We start from the raw sequence: 21,271 nt of genomic DNA, 5'->3' as shown, positions 1-21,271 counted from the left end.
ATATACATACACATGTATATGTATTTATGCATGCATATATCTATATACATATTTATTTCTTGTCCTTTCTTCCTATACAGTTTCTGTATCCTCTGAGTGTAGTTCTTCTAGCTGCTTAGGTGATAGGAACAGTTTTTAAGAGTTGCCAATGACCTCTTTTCTTATAGGGATACATATCATTTTAACTTATTGAGTCTCATAAAAAAATTTTTGTTGTTGTTGTTTTTCTCCTTTTTTAAAATTACCTTTTGGTGATTCTCTTGAGTTCTGTGGTTGGACTTCAAATTTTCTGTTCAGGTCTGGTCTTTTATTCATGAATGCTTGGAACTCTTCTGTTGTGTTAAATGACCATACTTTCCCTTGTAAGAATATAGTCAGTTTTGATGGGTATTGTAAACCTTAAAATTTCTTAGACTTATGTATATTGGAAATTTCCCCATTGGGAAATTTCATACTTGAAAAAATCTCCTACTGATAGTAAGAACTCTATTGGAATATGAAACTCCTTGGCAGGGGAGGATCCTTTTCCTCCCTACTTAAGATTATTTGACCTATGATTAAGCATAGAACAGGAAGTTCTTTGAGTCATGATTGATTTTAGAATTGATACAATAGAGATACTTGGAATGACAGAATCAGGTCTTGGAAACTACAATCTCCACCCTACTCAGAGGAACAGGATTTAGGAAGGGCTGCACCAAAGATCAAGATTTAATTATTTGAGAATATGACCTTCAACAGACATGTGCAAAGGGGCAGACCTCTGGGTGGTGCTGGGTTAAGCTAGAGCCACCATTGGCACAGGGGAGAGATCAACAGTGATTGGTAGATGTGAGAACTGAGGGGAGGGAACTTAGATTTTTTGCTCAAAGATAGTGGGGTCTGAGGACTGAAGGAAGTTGATGCTCTGGAGGAGGTCTGAGAGGAGAGAGGTCCTGGAGGGAGAGCTCCTGGAGAAGTCTTGAAGGAGGCTGTGGAAGGAGAACTCAGGAGGAGAATTCTCTGGAAACATTTCTTGAAAAGGAGGCTCTCTTGAAGTTGGAGCCTGAGGTTGGCATGAGAAGCCTTACCTAGAGAGATCTTGGGTGAGTGATAAAACTAACTGACTGATTTATCTCTTAGGACTGAGGTCTAGGCCTTATTGGCTTGAGGCCCTTCATTCTTATTCCTTTCTTCCTTTCTCTCTTTTCCTATTGATTAATCAGTATATTATAAATTAAATTTCTCTATAAAACCCAGTTGGCTTGGGCATATTCATAAATTGGGAATATATTCCCTGGCAACCATCTTATATTTATATAAAACCAAGACACAGTAGAAAACATATTTCAGCGGTCATAATTGTTATATATTTCCCTTGCTCCCAAACATTTTAATTATCACATTTTATGGCTCCCACTCTCTTATCTACAACTACTTTTTTGTCAATCTCAGGGATATAGGGAGCCAACATGATAGTCAAATTTTGTACTTGTATGAGTACTTCACAAAGAGTGTAGATACAAGGAAGTCCTACGACTTAACATATGTCAAGCGTCGCAACCTTGAGTCTCATATTAGTATTTCCTGCTCTTTTTGGCACTTTTCAGGTTAAGTCTGTGCTCCTTGTTTTTCATCCCTTTTTCTGGAATCAGATACATTAATCACCATCCCATAATATTTTATCCATAAATGGCAGGTTCCCATAGTTTAAAGCTTTTGGTTATGCATTGAAATTATAGCAGGAATATGTATTAACTTGTATTACTGCAGAAAAAATATTAATATTAATTATATGTACCTTTAGTACAAGAAATGAGAAAAAATCAAATATTCTAATCAAAAAAAGAAAAGCAATAATTAAAAATAAGGAAAAAATCAGTAATTCAATGTGTTCTCAAAAAACATCATCCATTTGTCTATGGATTATTATCTCCAATGCATATGATAGGGTACAGTCAGTCAATTGGTCCCGGCAGAAGATGCTTTCTTCACATGTGAGCAATGAATCCAAGAGTCCTTCTCTCCAACCTTTATAGATGTTGGAGTAGTTAACAATATTTGGAATGGTCCTTCCCATGAAGGCTGAGTTGCTCCAGTTCCTTGAAATTCTTACTATAAACTTTGTCTCCTGGGTTCAGGTCATGCAGAGAAAAATCTAGTGGTCCGGCTTGTACTGCAGCTCCGGATTCATGAAGTTCACATAGTTTGTGCTGTAACTCCTGTATATAGGAAGCAATAGTAGTATCTCCCCCTAATAGTGAGGTATATGCAGGGGGAAAAGGTTTAGCCTGTATAGGAGGATGTCCAAAAAGCATCTCAAATGGTGAGATGTGTAAGTCTCCTCTAGGCCTGCTTCTAAGATAAAATAGGGCCAGAGGTAGAATTTCAGGCCATTTTAAATGTGTCTCAGTGCATAATGTTCCAATCATAGTTTTAAGTTATGGTTCATCCTTTCATCCTATTTGGAGTGGAGAAAAAACGGAAAAAGGTTAATTAATATCAACAAAATCAATAGAGTCCAAGAAGAACCACCTTCAATATATTTGGGAAGCTCCTTGGGCACCCTCCTGAAGGGCACCTCTCTGAGGGTCATTAGCACCTCGAGTATTAGCATTGGATGAGCTCCATTTCTCATATATTATTGTTGGTCATTATAATTTTCTTCATTTGGAGCATTGTCATTATTTTCCAAATTCCTATTTCTATAATTCTGGTTTTTAAAGTTCTTCTTTCTATATTCATTATAGTTATTTCCATAATCATTATTATAATTTCTAAATTTCTAAAATTCTGGTTTCTATGACCATTATCATTTCTATAGTTGTTCTGGTTTCTATGACCATTATCATCATTTCTATAGTTATTATTTCTAAAGCTGTTATTGAACTGTGTATTTCTTCCGATCATCTTAAGAAAGGTTCTACATTCCATCATTTTGTGGCCCTTCTTCTCACAGAAATGGCAAGTTACTGATTTATTTGTGAATTCCCACAAAGGGGCTATAGTCTCTCCTTTATTTTTCAATTTTCTCTTTAACATTTCAATTTCTTTCTTTAAATCTTCCACTGATGTATCGTCTTCCTCAGGTTTTTTACACGACCTTTATAAACATAGGTTGCTACTCATTTCTTCGAGGTCCATAGAGTCCCAATTAGGACAGCTAGTTCTAAAGTAGTCTTTTACCACTGAACAACAATTCTTAACAAATTGCCTACGTATTTGTCTAATGTCTCTTTCTCTGGATAAATCAAGGTCCATATGTGTATTCCCTACATCAAGAAGTCTGTCCATAAACTGGGAGGGTGTTTCATCAATATGTTGTCGGGCATTTTCAAATTTTCACCATTTTTCAGGTCTATCAGAGCAAGCTCTCATGGCTGTCACCTTATGTATAGACTTATTTCCATCTTATTCAGGAGAACACTATGGCAGAGTTTAAGTATTGTGCCTGGAATCACAAAACCTATATTATATTCAGTCACATTCTTACTCAGATATTTCACCAAAATGTTATCTATCTTGCCATTATTAAGTCACTTAAAAATAAGAATTACTAAGCACAATATCAGGAAGAATGCTTAAACTAGAAAGATATCATTTCCAGATTTCCTTTTTCCAAATACCAGAAGGAAAAGCAAACGACAACGCACTTTCAATTTAGTTAGAGCTTTAAAAACTGCTAAAGACACTTATTAAAGATAAAGTGAATGCTGGATGACTTAAGTGAAGATCAATGAGGAGAAAATTATTTGACACAATGTGGTAAGTGAAAATTTATTTAAGTAACTTAAATTTGTAATAATGTTAAGAGTATGGATTTACTTTGTACAGAGTAACATTAACTTTCTATGTAATATTTTAATGTAATCTAATTAACATAATTTCCTCATAATATAGTTTTTATATTACATATATAATACTAAATAACTAATTCTATATAATCTATTTAGATATAATATTCTCCATGGAAAATCAAATATGTGGGATAGTGAACCAAATAGGTTCTCTTACCTTTCTATCACACAGTATCTCGCTCTCTCTTTCCCCTTTAATTCTTTATTGTGTCTCTCTCCCTCCCTCCCTCCCATCTCTCTTCTCTTTCTCCCACTATCACTTGTCCTCCTTCCCCTTTCTCTCCCACTCATTCCCTTTCCCTCCCTTCTCTCTCTAGCCATATTTCTCTTCTCCTTCCCCCTCTGTACTTCTTCCTTCTCTACCCTTCCCAACTTTCATCCCCACTCTCTTCTCCACTTCTATCCCCGCCTTTCCTGGGTTCTCCCCTCCCCCTACACCTCATTTACCATTTACTTACTGGATATCTGGTCTAGGTTTCTTTTTACCTCTAGTCTTTTCCTCCCAGCTTGCTCTCTCTCTCTCTCTCTCTCTCTCTCTCTCTCTCTCTCTCTCTCTCTCTCTCTCTCTCTCTCTCTCTTTCTCTGTCTCTCTCTCACTTTAAGTATCATTCCATGATTTTTTCTCCCTCTCCCTTCTCCATCCCTTTCTCATTGTCTCCTCTTTCTTCCCTCCTGTCCCCTCCCTGTCCTTGCTCCGTCCTCTTGCCATCCCCTGACTCTTCCCCCGGCCTCTTTACCTTTCCCGCTTTTCCCCAACTCCATCCTCCCCTGAGACTCTTCCCCCCGCCCCCACTTTCCTGACTTTTCCATTACCTACTCTCTCATACCTTCCCCTCTTTTGTTGCCACACCCACTCCCCTCCCTTTCCCTTCCTTCCTTCCCTCTGCATCTCCCCTCTCTTCTCCCCTCCCCTCTTTATCTTCTTTCCCAGGTCTATCTCTTTTTTTATTCACGCCTCTCAACCTGTTTTTCCACTTCCCTTTTTCCTGGAGCGTCTACGGAGGACTCCGGCACTTCATTTACACTCTTGGAGGGCAACAGCAATCACACATCTAGAATCAGCCAAAGGAAAGAAATCCCTGGCTTCTCCTTGGACAGGGGAAATGCGGGAAAGAGCCTCGCAATGGACAGGATTGCTTGAAACAACAAAGGACCTCCGCCTTCACCCAGGAGTTTGCTCACCGGAGCAAACAGGAGTCCATCCAGAGACATTCTCCAGAACACAAAAGGGTCTTCCAACCTCACTTACCAAAGGGATCAGGCAGAAATTAGGGCAAAAGCCATGAAAGGGTTCAAGTCAACAAAATCGAGTGCCTGCCGCTCAAGAAAAGCAGCACAGGAGGCGCCGAGGCTCAAAGCTCACAAAAGACCGATAGTGAAAAAAGACAGGGTCCTTTTCCAAGGGGCTGAAAGGTTTACCTCGGAAGTTGGAGCAAAAGCAGTTCAACTTCTCTCCCAGGAAAACCAGGAGAAACTGAAAGGAACCGCCCACCCAGCAATGGCCACGCAAGGATTCTGATTGGACGACGGACAGGTCAGTGAAAGGCCCAGGGGAAGATTCCAACTTCCCAAGCCGCAGAGGGGCGTGTGTGGGAGGGACCACAAGCCGGGGGTGGCTGCTGGCCCCAGATACCAACACCACACTTGCACCCGGGGAAACGCAGGACCAAATGGAGAAACTTGCTGGCCCTTAGCGAGTGCCCAGGTGGCGGGCAACCTCGCATGCCTTCCTGACACGTTTTCCCTCTCGCCAAACTCCCCTGCCCGCTCCAACTTTCTCCCTCGGCTGGCCCTCTTCTCCCTCCAACACTTCCCTTTTCTCTCCCTTTCATTCTCCTTTCCCTCTTCTAGCCATATGACTCTCCTCTTTGCCCCTCTCTCGACCTCTTTCTAGTCTGTCCTTCGCAACTGTCATCCCCTCTCTCTTCTCCTTTTCTATGCCCCCCTCTTTCTCTTGCTCCTCTCCTCCCTCTTTCATTGCCACACCCACTCCCCACGCTTTCCCTTCTTTCCCTCTGCATCACCTCTCTCTTCTCCCCTCCCCTCCTTACCTTCTTTCCCAGCTCTCTCTTTTTTTTTATTCACCCCTCTCAACCCGTTTTCCCACTTCCCAGGTCACAAGAGACTCCAAGGAGGAATCCTGTACGCGATATACACTGTGAGAGGGGAGCAACAACCGCACATCCAGGATCTACAGTGAGAGCAAAGAAATTCCTGGCTACTCACTCCTTGGATGGGGGAAATGGTGAAAAAAGACCCCCGAGGTACAGGGAGCCCTGAACCAGCATTGGCCCGCTGCTGATACCACCGCCTTCACCCAGGATAGTTTGCTCCCCGGGGCAAACACCACTTCACCCAGAGACATTCTCCAGAGCAGAAAAGGGTCTTCACGCCTCATTTACAAAAGGGATCAGGGAGAAATCAGGGCAAAAGTCCTTAAGGGGTTCACGTCCACAAAACCTTGGACAATTTAATGCTCAGGAAAAGAACCACCCAGGCCGCTGAGGCTCACAGAAGATTGATGGTGGAAATGACAGTCATTTCTCAAGGGGCAGCAAGATTTACCTCCCAAGTTGGAGCCGGGGGAGTTCCATTTTCTCCCAGGAAAACAGGGAAAACTAACAAGAACCGCCCACCTAGCAACTCCCAGCGAAGATTCTGGTTGGACAACCGGCACTTCACTTCTGTAGCGCGGACAATTCCAATGGGCCAGGGTCGGGGGAGCGGCTGGGAGGGGGGAGGAACACCTGACAGGGACGACCCGTCAGGGCGTGGCCACAGGTCCCAGAAAACCAATAGCCCACCTCCACCCGGGGAAACCAAGCACCCAAAACGAAAACTTGCTGACAATTGGCGAATGCTCAGGTTGCTGGCAACCTCGAATACCTTCCTCACACGTTTTCCCCCTGGCCAACCTCCCCCGCCTGCTCTAACTTTCTCCCTCCCTCCCCCTTCCCCTTTGTTCTCCCTCCAGTCCTATTTCTCCCCTCTTTACCCCTTCCCTTTCGCCTTTTCTACGCCCCACCCCTCTTTCTCTGGTCCTCCCTCCCCCTCCACACTCTTATACTTTTCCTACTCCGTAGCCAGTCTAGGGGTCTTCAGCCCTCTCGTCTTCTCCTCCCCCCCCCCCTTTCCATTCTTTCTTTTTTCTCCCTCTGTCCTCTCCATTCCTTTCTCATTCTCTCCTTTTTCTCCCTTCTTGTCCTCCTCTCTCTCTGTCTCTCTATCTCTCTCTCTGCCTCTCTCTGTCTCTGTCTCTCTCTCTCTCTAATTCCTCATTTGTATTAATTAAAATCTCTATAAAACCCAGCTGACAGGGTATATTTAATATTTGGGAATTTTTTCCCTGGCGACCACCTTATATTTGATTTAAAACAAGACACTCTCTTGAAACCATTTTTTCTGAGGTCACAATTTAAGCCAACCACTCTTTTGTCTGCCACAATTTATAACTGCCACTATTTTAATCATGACAATAGGAAGCAATGGTAGTATCTTCCCCTAATACTGATGTAAATGCAGGGGGAAAAGGTTTAGCCTGTATAGGCTATAGCATCTCAAATGGTGAGATGAGTAGCTCTCCTCTAGGCCTGCTTCTGAGATAAAATAGGGCCAGAGGGAGAATTTCAGGCCATTTTGAATGTGTCTCTGTGCATCATTTTCCAGGCATCATCTTAAGTTCTTTGTTCATCCTTTCCACTTAGCCTGAGCTCTGAGGATCATATGGAACATGGAATTTGGGAGTTTTTCCCAGTCAAGAATATATATGGTTTAGGAGAGAATCACTAAAATGACTTCCTGTATCTGAATCAATACGTGCTGGCAGTCCAAAGCAAAGAATAATTTCTTTTCAAAGTACTTTAGCAACAAAATGCACTGTGGCTTGGGACACAGGAAATGCTTCCAGCCATCTGGTTAGTTGCTCTACAATAACTAGACCAAATCTATAATATCCAGCCTTTGGCATGGTTATGAAATCTATCAGTAATTGTTCTTGTAAGGCAATAATAAGCTTTGTTTGTAGATATAGCAACATGATATATTTGACAACTCAGGAGAAATTGGTGAATTAGTTTTATGGGGACATTTTCTCTAACTCCTATATTCAATTTCTATCCAAGTATTAAACTTGTACTTCTTGGGTAACTACTGACAAAGTAGAGAGAATGTACTTTGCTTAACAATTGCAGCTATTATGAAGTGGAATGCTCAGTGTTCAAAGTTCTGAAAGAGAATTTTCTGTGTACTTCTCCAAAGCTACTTCCGTTTCAGAGTCCAGATCAAAGTGTGGCAGATATTTCAGTTGTGATATTACTCAGACCAGAGGGAAAAAGAATCTTTTAGTATTTATATATTTTCAACATTCTGGTGACTGGTAAGAGAACCTATTTGGTTCACTATCCCACATATTTGATTTTCCATGGAGAATATTATATCTAAATAGATTATATAGAATTAGTTATTTAGTATTATATATGTAATATAAAAACTATATTATGAGGAAATTATGTTAATTAGATTACATTAAAATATTACATAGAAAGTTAATGTTACTCTGTACAAAGTAAATCCATACTCTTAACATTATTACAAATTTAAGTTACTTAAATAAATTTTCACTTACCACATTGTGTCAAATAATTTTCTCCTCATTGATCTTCACTTAAGTCATCCAGCATTCACTTTATCTTTAATAAGTGTCTTTAGCAGTTTTTAAAGCTCTAACTAAATTGAAAGTGCGTTGTCGTTTGCTTTTCCTTCTGGTATTTGGAAAAAGGAAATCTGGAAATGATATCTTTCTAGTTTAAGCATTCTTCCTGATATTGTGCTTAGTAATTCTTATTTTTAAGTGACTTAATAATGGCAAGATAGATAACATTTTGGTGAAATATCTGAGTAAGAATGTGACTGAATATAATATAGGTTTTGTGGTTCCAGGCACAATACTTAAACACTGCCATAGTGTTCTCCTCAATAAGATGGAAATAAGTCTATACATAAGGTTATATATGTGGTGTAATTTCTAACCCTAGGTACACACAACATAAACATAGTCTCCCAGCTTTGAAGAATAATAGAGATGGGATGGGATGGGAGGCCAGCCCAAAACAAAGACACATTCCTGTTCAAGTCTAAGAGACCCTGAGAACTGTGAGAGACCTTCTTTTCTACCCCTAAGCATTAGAATTTTATAGAGACAAAGAACAAGGTGAAGACACAGAAGGGGACAGTGAAGGTATGGAAAACACACACAAATTACAAAAGAAGAATATGGAAAGGAAACAGTCAGGAATAACTAAAAAAATTACTTCACAAACAAATTGAGTTAGGTAGAGGAAAATTTAGGAACAAAAAAGAAAATAATGCAAGAAGAAATTGTGAAGCTTAAAAATTCCCCATTGGGACTATTCCCCATTTTAAACAGTGAAGCTACTTAGATCTAAAATGTGAGAACTCTACTTAGATCAGAAATGGGAAGACCTCTACTCCACCCATACTGAAGACTGTTTTAGGGGAGAAAACTCCTTGCTGAACAATGAAAAGTACTTAAATCCATACTTAAGCCATTCTTATTTTTAGAATTAATACAAAAGGTTGATAAGTACCTATAAAGGTCAGGCAACTTGTGAATTTAGGAACAGAGAACTGGGAAACTTACTCAGAGCTTTCCTGGTGTGAATTACTCAAAAATCCATACCTTCTTAGGTGTGGTCTAAGAATGGTCTGTCCTTTGAAAAATGTCTACTGTGATTGGTAGATGGAAGAACTTAGGGGAGGTGACATAGGAAAAAAAACCCTATATAAGAAAAAACAGCCTCTTGAGAGACAGTCTCTAAGGAGGTTGTTGAGAGGACAATCTCTAAGGAGGTCTCTCAAGGGAGGCTGACTCTGGCTGGAACTCCCTCTGGGGAGACTCTGTCTCCCTGAATCGTTGCTTGAATAGATCTTATGGTGAGTGATTAAGGACTGACTGATCTTTTCTTTTAGGGTTTGGGGCTGGGTTGGCCAGGACTGCCTGGGCCGGCCTATTCTTTTCTCATTTATTTCCTTTCTCTCTCTTTGATTCCTCATTGTATTATTAATTAAATTCTCTATAAAACCCAGTTGACTTGGGTATATTCATAATTGGTAATATTTCCCTGGCGACCACCTTATATTTGATTTAAAACAAGACACTGTAGTGAAAACACATTTTCTGCAGTCACAATTTACTCATCCAGTCTTATATCTACTACAATTTATATCTTCCACTATTTTCCTCACTACAGTTTACAACCTCAACCATTTTAACTCTTCCAGTTTATGCCTGCCACTCTTTTAATTATAACAGTTTATGGCTGACCACGAAAGTGGTGAGAAATCCCTCAAAAAGCTTCTGTGAAATCGCTTTCCTTTCTCTCTCTCTCTCTTTATTACTTGCTCTATCAGTCAGTTTTGTTTTCTTTTTTAATTTGGCTTCAAAAATACAGCTGCAAGAACGGGTGAGTAAAAAACCTTTTTGATTCTCCTTAAATTAAGCTGTTTTAGATCTTAGCAACAGGGCCTTAAAGTCCTGGCTAGGAGAACTATTTCTAAATCCTTTCCTTTAGGGAACAACTGCCTAAATTAAGATTAAGACAAACCTGGGGAAAGCTCTTGGCCTTGTCCTGCTTCCCACGTGTTTACTTTAGAAATATGGAGTTACAGACAGTTCAGAACTTAGTTAGCAACTGGTGTTTCAGTAAATACTTTGTTCTTTTCTTAATACAAGCATTGGTCTACAACTTACATAACAGCTGGCTTATCAGCCCCATGACCAATCTTGTAAATACAGAATTCTTTGCCTCTCTGAAAGGGCTCATCCCATGGAACTTATGGCAAAATTTAATCGACATACTACTTTCCCTTGAGTTTTTGATTATTGTAATTATAATATTATATTTCCTTGGAGAACTCATTTCTCAGTCAAAACAATAAATTGCTCCCTCTAATATCCAACAAATTTTAGAACAAAATACTCAGCAGGAGCTTATAGAGGAACTTATGGAGGGACGTCATGGGGAGATTGTAACTTTTATGAGAAGTATTAAATGAGAGTTAAGAACATTATCAGAAACTCTGGACACAGCTCCCCTGCCCCCTTTGCCTCAGAAAATCCTAATTCTAACCAACCAACTCTAAATTCACACCCCACCCACACTTCCAACCCTACATAATTGACTCGAAGTTCATACCCTACCCATACTTCTGATCTTAATCCCTCTACTTCACACCTGATTCCTCCAATCCAAATACCTCTGTATCCTTTCATACTTCTTCCTTGGCTCCTCCTTCCCACCCTACACAATCCACTTTAAGATCACATTCCAACTTAAATTCACACCCTACCTCTGTTTTTTCTGGCACTATGGGACAACAACAAACCTTTTCTCTCAGTGTGCCCAACTCTTTTATTTCTCATACTTACTCCACTGAGAATGGAGCAACAATCCTAGAAACAGGAATACCAAATAATTCAGATAGCTTATTTCCTTTAAGGGAAGTACCCACTTTTAATAAAAATGGAAACCTGGTATCTGTAAGACATCATACACCTTTTAGCCCTGAGGATTTAAAAAAATTGAAGGAAGATATGCCATCATTTGAGGACGAACCAATATTAATTATAAAAAAAATTAGAGAACATATTCAGAACATTTGACCCCACTTGGTTGGATGTTGAGAATTTATTAGAATCATTATTAACAAAGAGAGAGAAAAATAACATTGTCTCTCTGGCTAATGAAAAGCGAGGTAGAAGAGGACATTATTGGCCAACTGAAGATCCACATTGGAACCCAAATGTTGAACTAGATCACACAAAACTAAACCAGGCCAGAGAAGCATTATTGACAGCCATGAGAGCTTGCTCTGATAGACCTGAAAAATGGTCAAAATTGGAAAATGCCCGACAACATATTGATGAAACACCCTCCCAGTTTATGGACAGACTTATTGATGTAGGGAATACACATATGGACCTTGATTTATATCCAGAGAAAGAGACATTAGACAAATACGTAGGCAATTTGTTAAGAATTGTTGTTCAGTGGTAAAAGACTACTTTAGAACTAGCTGTCCTAATTGGGACTCTATGGACCTCGAAGAAATGAGGAGAGTAGCAACCTATGTTTACAAAGGTCGTGTAAAAAGACCTGAGGAAGATGATACATCAGTGGAAGATTTAAAGAAAGAAATTGAAATGTTAAAGAGACAATTGAAAAATAAAGGAGAGACTATAGCCCCTTTGTGGGAATTCACAAATAAATCAGTAACTTGCCATTTCTGTGAGAAGAAGAGCCACAAAATGAAGGAATGTAGAACCTTTCTTAAGATGATCGGAAGAAATACACAGTTCAATAACAGCTTTAGAAATAATAACTATAGAAATGATGATAATGGTCATAGAAACCAGAACAACTATAGAAATGATAATGGTCATAGAAACCAGAATTTTAGAAATTTAGAAATTATAATAATGATTATGGAAATAACTATAATGAATATAGAAATAAGAACTTTACAAACCAGAATTATCCTTCCACAGCCCTACAAACTACAAACCTAATGAGTAACTCCTATAAGCTTGAAAGAGTTGAGAAAATGTCCCCATAAAACTAATTCACCAATTTCTCCTGAGTTGTCAAATATATCATGTTGCTATATCTACAAACAAAGCTTATTATTGCCTTACAAGAACAATTACTGATAGATTTCATAACCATGCCAAAGGCTGGATATTATAGATTTGGTCTAGTTATTGTAGAGCAACTAACCAGATGGCTGGAAGCATTTCCTGTGTCCCAAGCCACAGTGCATTTTGTTGCTAAAGTACTTTGAAAAGAAATTATTCTTTGCTTTGGACTGCCAGCACGTATTGATTCAGATACAGGAAGTCATTTTAGTGATTCTCTCCTAAACCATATATATTCTTGACTGGGAAAAACTCCCAAATTCCATGTTCCATATGATCCTCAGAGCTCAGGCTAAGTGGAAAGTATGAACAAAGAACTTAAGATGATGCCTGGAAAATGATGCACAGAGACACATTCAAAATGGCCTGAAATTCTCCCTCTGGCCCTATTTTATCTCAGAAGCAGGCCTAGAGGAGAGCTACTCATCTCACCATTTGAGATGCTATAGCCTATACAGGCTAAACCTTTTCCCCCTGCATTTACATCAGTATTAGGGGAAGATACTACCATTGCTTCCTATTGTCATGATTAAAATAGTGGGAGTTATAAACTGTGGCAGACAAAAGAGTGGTTGGCTTAAATTGTGACCTCAGAAAAAATGGTTTCAAGAGAGTGTCTTGTTTTAAATCAAATATAAGGTGATCGCCAGGGAAAAAATTCCCAAATATTAAATATACCCTGTCAGCTGGGTTTTATAGAGATTTTAATTAATACAAATGAGGAATTAGAGAGAGAGAGACAGAGACAGAGAGAGGCAGAGAGAGAGATAGAGAGACAGAGAGAGAGAGACAGAGAGAGAGGAGGACAAGAAGGGAGAAAAAGGAGAGAATGAGAAAGGAATGGAGAGGACAGAGGGAGAAAAAAGAAAGAATGGAAAGGGGGGGGAGGAGGAGAAGACTAGAGGGCTGAAGACCCCTAGACTGGCTACGGAGTAGGAAAAGTATAAGAGTGTGGAGGGGGAGGGAGAACCAGAGAAAGAGGGGTGGGGCGTAGAAAAGGCAAAGAGGAAGGGGTAAAGAGGGGAGAAATAGGACTGGAGGGAGAGCAAAGGGGAAGGGGGAGGGAGGGAGAAAGTTAGAGCGGGCGGGGGAGGTTGGCCAGGGGGAAAACGCGTGAGGAAGGTATTCGAGGTTGCCCGCAACCTGGGCATTCGCCAATTGTCAGCAAGTTTTCGTTTTGGGTGCTTGGTTTCCCCGGGTGGAGGTGGGGTGTTGGGTTTCTGGGACCTGCGGCCAGGCCGTGAGGGGTCTTTCCTGTCAGGTGTCCCTCCCCCTCCCAGCCGCTCCCCCGACCCTGGCCCATTGGAATTGTCCGCGCTGCAGAAGTGACGTGCCGGTTGTCCAACCAGAATCTTCGCTGGGAGTTGCTAGGTGGGCGGTTCTTGTTAGTTTCTAGGTGTTTTCCTTGGAGAAAATGGAACTCCCCTGGCTCTAACTTGGGAGGTAAATCTTGCTGCCCCTTGAGAAATGACTGTCATTTCCACCATCTATCTTCTGTGAGCCTCAGCGGCCTGGGTGGTTCTTTTCCTGAGCATTAAATTGTCCAAGGTTTTGTGGACTTGAACCCCTTAAGGACTTTTGCCCTGATTTCTCCCTGATCCCTTTTGTAAATGAGGCGTGAGGACCCTTTTCTGCTCCGGAGAAGGTCTCTGGTGAAGTGGTGTTTGCCCCGGGGAGCAAACAATCCTGGGTGAAGGTGGTGGTATTAGCAGCGGGCCAATGCTGGTTCAGGGCTCCCTGTACCTCGGGGGTCTTTTTTCAGCATTTCCCCCATCCAAGGAGTGAGTAGCCAGGAATTTCTTTGCTCTCACTGTAGATCCCGGATGTAAGGTTGTTGCTGCCCTCTCAGAGTGTATATCGCGTACAGGATTCCTCCTTGGAGTCTCTTGTGACCTGGGAAGTGGGAAAACGGGTTGAGAGGGGTGAATAAAAAAAAAGAGATAGAGCTGGGAAAGAAGGTAAGGAGGGGAGGGGAGAAGAGAGAGGTGATGCAGAGGGAAAGAAGGGAAAGGGTGGGGAGTGGGTGTGGCAATGAAAGAGGGAGGAGAGGAGCAAGAGAAAGAGGGGGGCATAGAAAAGGAGAAGAGAGAGGGGATGACAGTTGCGAAGGACAGACTAGAAAGAGGTCGAGAGAGGGGCAAAGAGGAGAGTCATATGGCTAGAAGGAGGGAAAGGAGAATGAAAGGGAGAGAAAAGGGAAGTGTTGGAGGGAGAAGAGGGCCAGACAAGGGAGAAAGTTGGAGCGGGCGGGGGAGTTTGGCGAGGGGGAAAACGTGTCAGGAAGGCATGCGAGGTTGCCCGCCACCTGGGCACTCGCTAAGGGCCAGCAAGTTTCTCCCTTTGGTCCTGCGTTTCCCCTGGTGGAAGTGGGGTGTTGGTATCTGGGGCCAGCAGCCACCCCAGGCTTGTGGTCACTCCCACACACGCCCCTCTGCGGCTCAGGAAGTTGGAATCCTCCACTGGGCAGTTCACTGACCTGTCCGTCGTCCAATCACAATCTTTGCTTGGCCTATGCTGGGTGGGCGGTTCCTTTCAGTTTCTCCTGGTTTTCCTGGGAGAGAAGTTGAACTGCTTTTGCTCCAACTTCCGAGGTAAACCTTTCAGCCCCTTGGAAAAGGACCCTGTCTTTTTTTTCACTATCGGTCTTTTGTGAGCTCTGAGCCTCGGCGCCTCCTGTGCTGCTTTTCTTGCGCGGCAGGCACTCGATTTTGTTGACTTGAACCCTTTCATGGCTTTTGCCCTAATGTCTGCCTTTGGTAAGTGAGGTTGGAAGACCCTTTTGTGTTCTGGAGAATGTCTCTGGATAGACTCCTGTTTGCTCCGGTGAGCAAACTCCTGGGTGAAGGCGGAGGTCCTTTGTTGTTTCAAGCAATCCTGTCCATTGCGAGGCTCTTTCCCGCATTTCCCCTGTCCAAGGAGAAGCCAGGGATTTCTTTCCTTTGGCTGATCCTAGATGTGGGATTGCTGTTGCCCTCCAAGAGTGTAAATGAAGTACCAGAGTCCTCCGTAGACGCTCCAGTAAAAAGGGAAGTAGAAAAACAGGTTGAGAGGCGTGAATAAAAAAAGAGATAGACCTGGGAAAGAAGATAAAGAGGGGAGGGGAGAAGAGAGGGGAGATGCAGAGGGAAGGAAGGAAGGGAAAGGGAGGGGAGTGGGTGTGGCAACGAAAGAGGGGAAGGTATGAGAGAGTAGGTAATGGAAAAGTCAGGAAAGTGGGGGCGGGGGGAAGAGTCTCAGGGGAGGATGGAGTTGGGGAAAAGCAGGAAAGGTAAAGAGGCCAGGGGAAGAGTCAGGGGATGGCAAGAGGACGGAGCAAGGACAGGGAGGGGACAGGAGGACAGGAGGGGAGAAAGAGGAGACAATGAGAAAGGGATGGAGAAGGGAGAGGGAGAAAAAATCATGGAAAGATACTTAAAGTGAGAGAGAGACAGAGACAGAGAGAGACAGAGAGAGAGAGACAGAGAGACAGAGAGAGAGAGAGAGAGAGAGAGAGACAGAGAGACAGAGAGAGAGAGAGAGAGAGAGAGAGAGAGAGAGAGAGAGAGAGAGAGAGAGAGAGAGAGAGAGAGAGAGAGAGAGAGAGAGAGAGAGAGAGAGAGAGAGAGAGAGAGAGAGAGGAAGCTGGGAGGAAAAGACTAGAGGTAAAAAGAAACCTAGACCAGATATCCAGTAAGTAAATGGTAAATGAGGTGTAGGGGGAGGGGAGAACCCAGGAAAGGCGGGGATAGAAGTGGAGAAGAGAGTGGGGATGAAAGTTGGGAAGGGTAGAGAAGGAAGAAGTAGAGAGGGGGAAGGAGAAGAGAAATATGGCTAGAGAGAGAAGGGAAGGAAAGGGAATGAGTGGGAGAGAAAGGGGAAGGGGGAGGGGGTGGGGGTGGGAGAAGAGGGAAAACCTGATGGGGAAGGTATTTGAAGTTTCCCTCATTCTGGGCTCTGGGTCCATGGGGAGAGCAAAAGAGAAGGAGACAGAGACTAGAAGTAAGGTAGAGAAGGGATAGAGAGGAAGAGGAAGACACAAAAAGAAGGGAAAGAGCAATAGAGGGAGGGGGAAGAGGAGTGGATAGATGGAAAAAGAATCAGAGAGAAAAGAGGGTGAGATCCAGAGAGAAGCACCCAGAGACAAAGTAAAATAAAGGGAGAATCACACAAGAGACAGACAGCGACTGGGAGAGAGACTGGGCCTGAGATGTCTAAAAATGGAGACGGAGGATAGACACAGAGAGAGAGGACAAGTGATAGTGGGAGAAAGAGAAGAGAGATGGGAGGGAGGGAGGGAGAGAGACACAGTAAAGAATTAAAGGGGAAAGAGAGAGCGAGATACTGTGTGATAGAAAGGCAAGAGAGACAGAAAGCAAGAGAGGGAAAGAAATAGAGGGAGAGAGATTAGGTGGGGAAACAACAGAGAGAGAGACATACAGAAGGGTCTGAGGTCAGAGAGTACCAAAGAAATGAATGAATAGATGAGGGAGAGAAATAGAGAAGGGATGAGAGAGAAAGACACTGGGATGTGAGGCACTGGGATGAAGGGGAAGTGGCAGAGAGGATTTGAAAGGGAGGGGGGAGAGAAAGACGGGGACAGTGATTGGGGAGCCCTCAGGAGACACAGGGTGAAAAACAGGAAGAAACAGATGCAGAGAGAGCTAGAGCCTGGAATGTGCCAGATAGACACAGAGATGGAGAGACTGAGGAGACAGAGTCTGTAAAGCAAGAGAGACATACAACCAAAAAAGTGAACCACAGAGGGAGACATAGATATGGGAGAGAGAGAGGGGCAGTGAGAGAGAAGGAGCTAGAGAATGCCAGAGAAGAAAAGGGAATAACTGGGAAGGGAGAGACAGAGGTTGGGGAAAGAAAGATATAGAGAGGCAAGAAGATAGTGAACAAGAGAGAGGAAAGGGTGGTGCGGGGGAGGGGGGGCAAGAGAGCAAAGGTCTGGCAGACCGAGGTTGTCGTAGATTGACAGTGAAAAAGAGTAGGGGAGAGAGAGGGATTGAGGAAGAGGATAGAGACTGAGATAGCCAGAGAGGACACAGAGACACCCTGAGACAAATTTAGAGGGAATGGGAGACATGACAGTGAAAGGGAGAGAGAAAGGGCAGGAGCAAAGGAAGTAAAGAGAGTGACAGAGAGGCTGATGAGGAGTCCAGGAGAACAAGAGAGAAAAGGGGTAGGGGCTTGAGAAAGGGGGAAGGACAGACAAGGGAGAAATGGAGAGGACAGATAGAAAGTAGAAGAAGAGAGACCTAGTGGACAGACAGAGTAGGAAAAGAGGAAGGGGGTGGGGTGGGGTGGGGGCCAGGGTAGAGAAGATTCCAAAGTAGTCAGAGAGGGAATGACAGAATCACAGAGAGACAAAAGAAAGAAGAGCAAGGGGATGAAAGTGAGAAAGGGAAAGAGACAGTAAGAAGTACTGGGGGCAAATAAGGACAGAGAACAAAGGAGGAGAGGTAGAGAGAGGAAAAGGACAGACAAATAAGGGAAGGAGAGAAAAGAGAGGAGGAAGTATGTGGGATGAAACTGTGCATTATTCCCCCACATCTATTGATCAGTATTGGCAATTTTCTGTTGAGAAGAACCTCCTCTCCCCTCAGTTATGATAGCAGTTATAGTAGATAGCAATATAGGCTTTTTCCTATTCTCAAAGATGACTAAAGAGCCTCCCCACCCCCCACTCATTTTGGGAGGGGTTCTGTAGCCTATGCCCGGGCATCACGAGGGCAACACATTTGATTGCTGTACACAAGATTTAAATTCCTGGGGCTTTGATTATTTCACTTTGCTTTGATTTCAGAAATTTGTTTGCAAGGATAAAAGGGAGGGGAAGGAATATAGACTTCAGGTAAGAATGAAAAACTCAAAAAAACCGCGAAACACCCTGATACCCAAAGGGCAAATTTCAGCAACTTGTGTGTGTGTGTGTGTGTGTCTGTCTGTGTGTGTCTGTGCGTGCGCGTGCGCATGTATACACGCACATGAAAAGATTTGATTTTACCAGTCAGGAACACCAATTTTTTCTTTGCAATGAATTTCCAGTCTCTTCTGGGTTTCAGTACTCCCTGAAAATGCTTCAAGTATTTGGCAGTTCTTCCAATTCCTACCGGAAAAGGGTAAACAATTTTGCAGGGAGCTAACTTTCCACTTTCTTGATTAACTATGGCTGCTCAGTGACATGGAAGAGAGTCAACACTAGCCTAATTCGGGATTGTGGTAATATCTTTGTTACTTTCATTGCAAGCAAACATGAGGTTTTTTTAGAATCCTGTTTGTATAGAGTACCTGTTTTGGTAACACTTCTGTGGAGCGGAATGGGGGTGGGGGGGAAATGGGCTCATCTCCCCAGGAATCATTCTAAAGAGCACATGGGAGATTTGAGGCTGGCAGAATTCATATAGCTTTATTCAGAGGCTGGGTGGGGGTGCATGGAGTGAGGGAACACTACAGGGAGGGGAGCCAGATGAAGGGAGAGAGAAGGGGGGATGGTTGGGGGTGGGGGGGAGAGAGGAAGGGAGGCTCCAGAGTCTGAGAGGGCAGAGAGGTACCCAGATTTACTCAGATTTTATGGAGATCCATCAAAGTGCCCCATGTCCATTTTCCCATCATGGAGTATCTTTTCAATCCTCCATTCTCTATCCTCCTTAATCTTTCTCAAGTCTTTCAAGCTTATAGGAGTTACTCATTAGGTTTGTAGTTTGTAGGGCTGTGGAAGGATTTTTGCAGCATTATATAACAGTTCTTGGGTTTTAGTAATCATGTATTTTAACTTTTCTAACGTGTAAGTTTTGAGGCTTCTCTCATAGGAATTAGGACACCAAACCTCTTCCCATGGGAACGAGGAAGGGGGGGCGCTCTTTTGCCACATTTGAGAAGACTATCAAAGGCCTATACTAAGAGGTGGGTGGGGGGGGGGGTTTCTTCTACTCTTCAAAAGGAGAAATATTGATCTCTCTTAGTGGAGGGCTCCTAACCACATTTTTTCTACAGGAAGTTACTAATACAAGCATGCTGGGATAATTTCATCTCACACAAATCCCATGGAGAAAAATAAGGATAGGGGGAAGAAAATGAGAGAAAGTAAAAGAGGGGAATGGGAGTGTGAGGGGACAATAAAAAAGAGACAGAGGAAAAAAAGAAGACTGGGGGAAGGAGGAGGACAGAAGGGAGGGAACAAAGGTAAAGAAGAGAAAGGGAGCTGGAGAAGAGTGGGTTTAGCAGTGAAAGAAGATAGGAGGTGGTGAGAGTAGGAAAAAGAAAGGAACTGGAAAGGAAGATGAAAGAAAAGTCAGGAAAGGTGTGTGTGTGGGTGAGTCAGGAGAGGATGGAGTTGGAGAAAAAGAGGGAAAGGTGTAGAAGCCAGGGGAAGAGTCAGGGGAAGACTAGAGGAAACGTGTTTGTGTGTCTGTGTGTCTGTGTGTGTCTGTCTGTGTGTGTGTCTGTGTGTGTGTGTGTCTGTGTGTGTGTGTGTGAGAGAGAGAGAGAGGAGGACAAGAAGGGAGAAAAAGGAGAGAATGAGAAAGGAATGGAGAGGACAGAGGGAGAAAAAAGAAAGAAGTGAAAGAGAGGCGGGGAGAGGAGAAGACTAGAGGGCTGAAGACCCCTAGACTGGCTACGGAGTAGGAAAAGTATAAGAGTGTGGAGGGGGAGGGAGGACCAGAGAAAGAGGGGTTGGGTGGCAATGCAATGTCCCTGAAAATCTGCAGGGATCTAGGAGAAAAACATCCACAAGTAGAGGACAAACTGTGGGAGTAAAAACACTGAGGATAAGCAACTGCTTGACTGCAGTGTTTGAGGGGAGATGTCTGAGGAGAGACTCTAAGTGAACACTCTAATGTAAATACCAACAACATGGAAATGGGTTTGATTCAAGAACACATGTAATACCCAGTGGAATCCTGCATCAGGTATGGGAGAGTTCTTGGGTGGGAGGAAAAGAAATGATCTTTGTTTCAAGTGAATAATGTTTGGAAATGCTCAAATAAAAAAAAAATTTTTTAAGGGATAGGGAAGGTAAATACATCCTGATAAAAGTGAGTATTGATAATCAGGAAATAACACTAATCAACATGTATGGCCAAATGGCATTGAATCCAAATTTGTAATGGAGAAACTAGGAGAATTGAAGGAGGAAATATATGGTAAAACTATACTAGTGAGAGATCTGAATCAATCACTATCAGATTTAGATAAATCAAATGAAAAATAAATAAGAATAAGGTAAAAGAGGTTAATGAAATCCTAGAAAAATTAGAGTTCATAGATATATGGAGAAAAATGAAGAGGAACACACCTTCTTTTCAGCAGCAAATGGTTCATTCACAAAGATTGACCTCAAAATAGGTCATAAAAACATGGCATACAAATTCAGAAAACCAGAAAAATTAAATGCAACCTTCTCAGATCACAAGGCAATGAAAATAATGATCAATAGGGGCACATGGACAGTCAAATCAAAAATTAATTGGAAATTAAATAATATGATTCTTCAAAATTGGCTAGTTAGAGAACAAGTCCTAGAAATAATTAATAATTTCATTGAAGAAAATGACAATGATGAGGAATCCTTTCAACCTCTATGGGATGCAGCCAAAACAGTACTCAGGTGAAAATTTATATACTTGAGTTCATATGCTAACAAATTAGGGAGGGCAGAGTTCAATGAATTGGATATGCAAATCAAAAACCTTGAAAACAAACAAATTAAACGCCCCCAGAAGAAAACCAAATT

This window comes from Monodelphis domestica, chromosome Y, assembly GCF_027887165.1.
Source record: "Monodelphis domestica isolate mMonDom1 chromosome Y, mMonDom1.pri, whole genome shotgun sequence".
NCBI lineage: Eukaryota > Metazoa > Chordata > Mammalia > Didelphimorphia > Didelphidae > Monodelphis > Monodelphis domestica.
The sequence above is the reverse complement of the archived record's forward strand: the minus strand, read 5'-3'. Positions refer to the sequence as shown.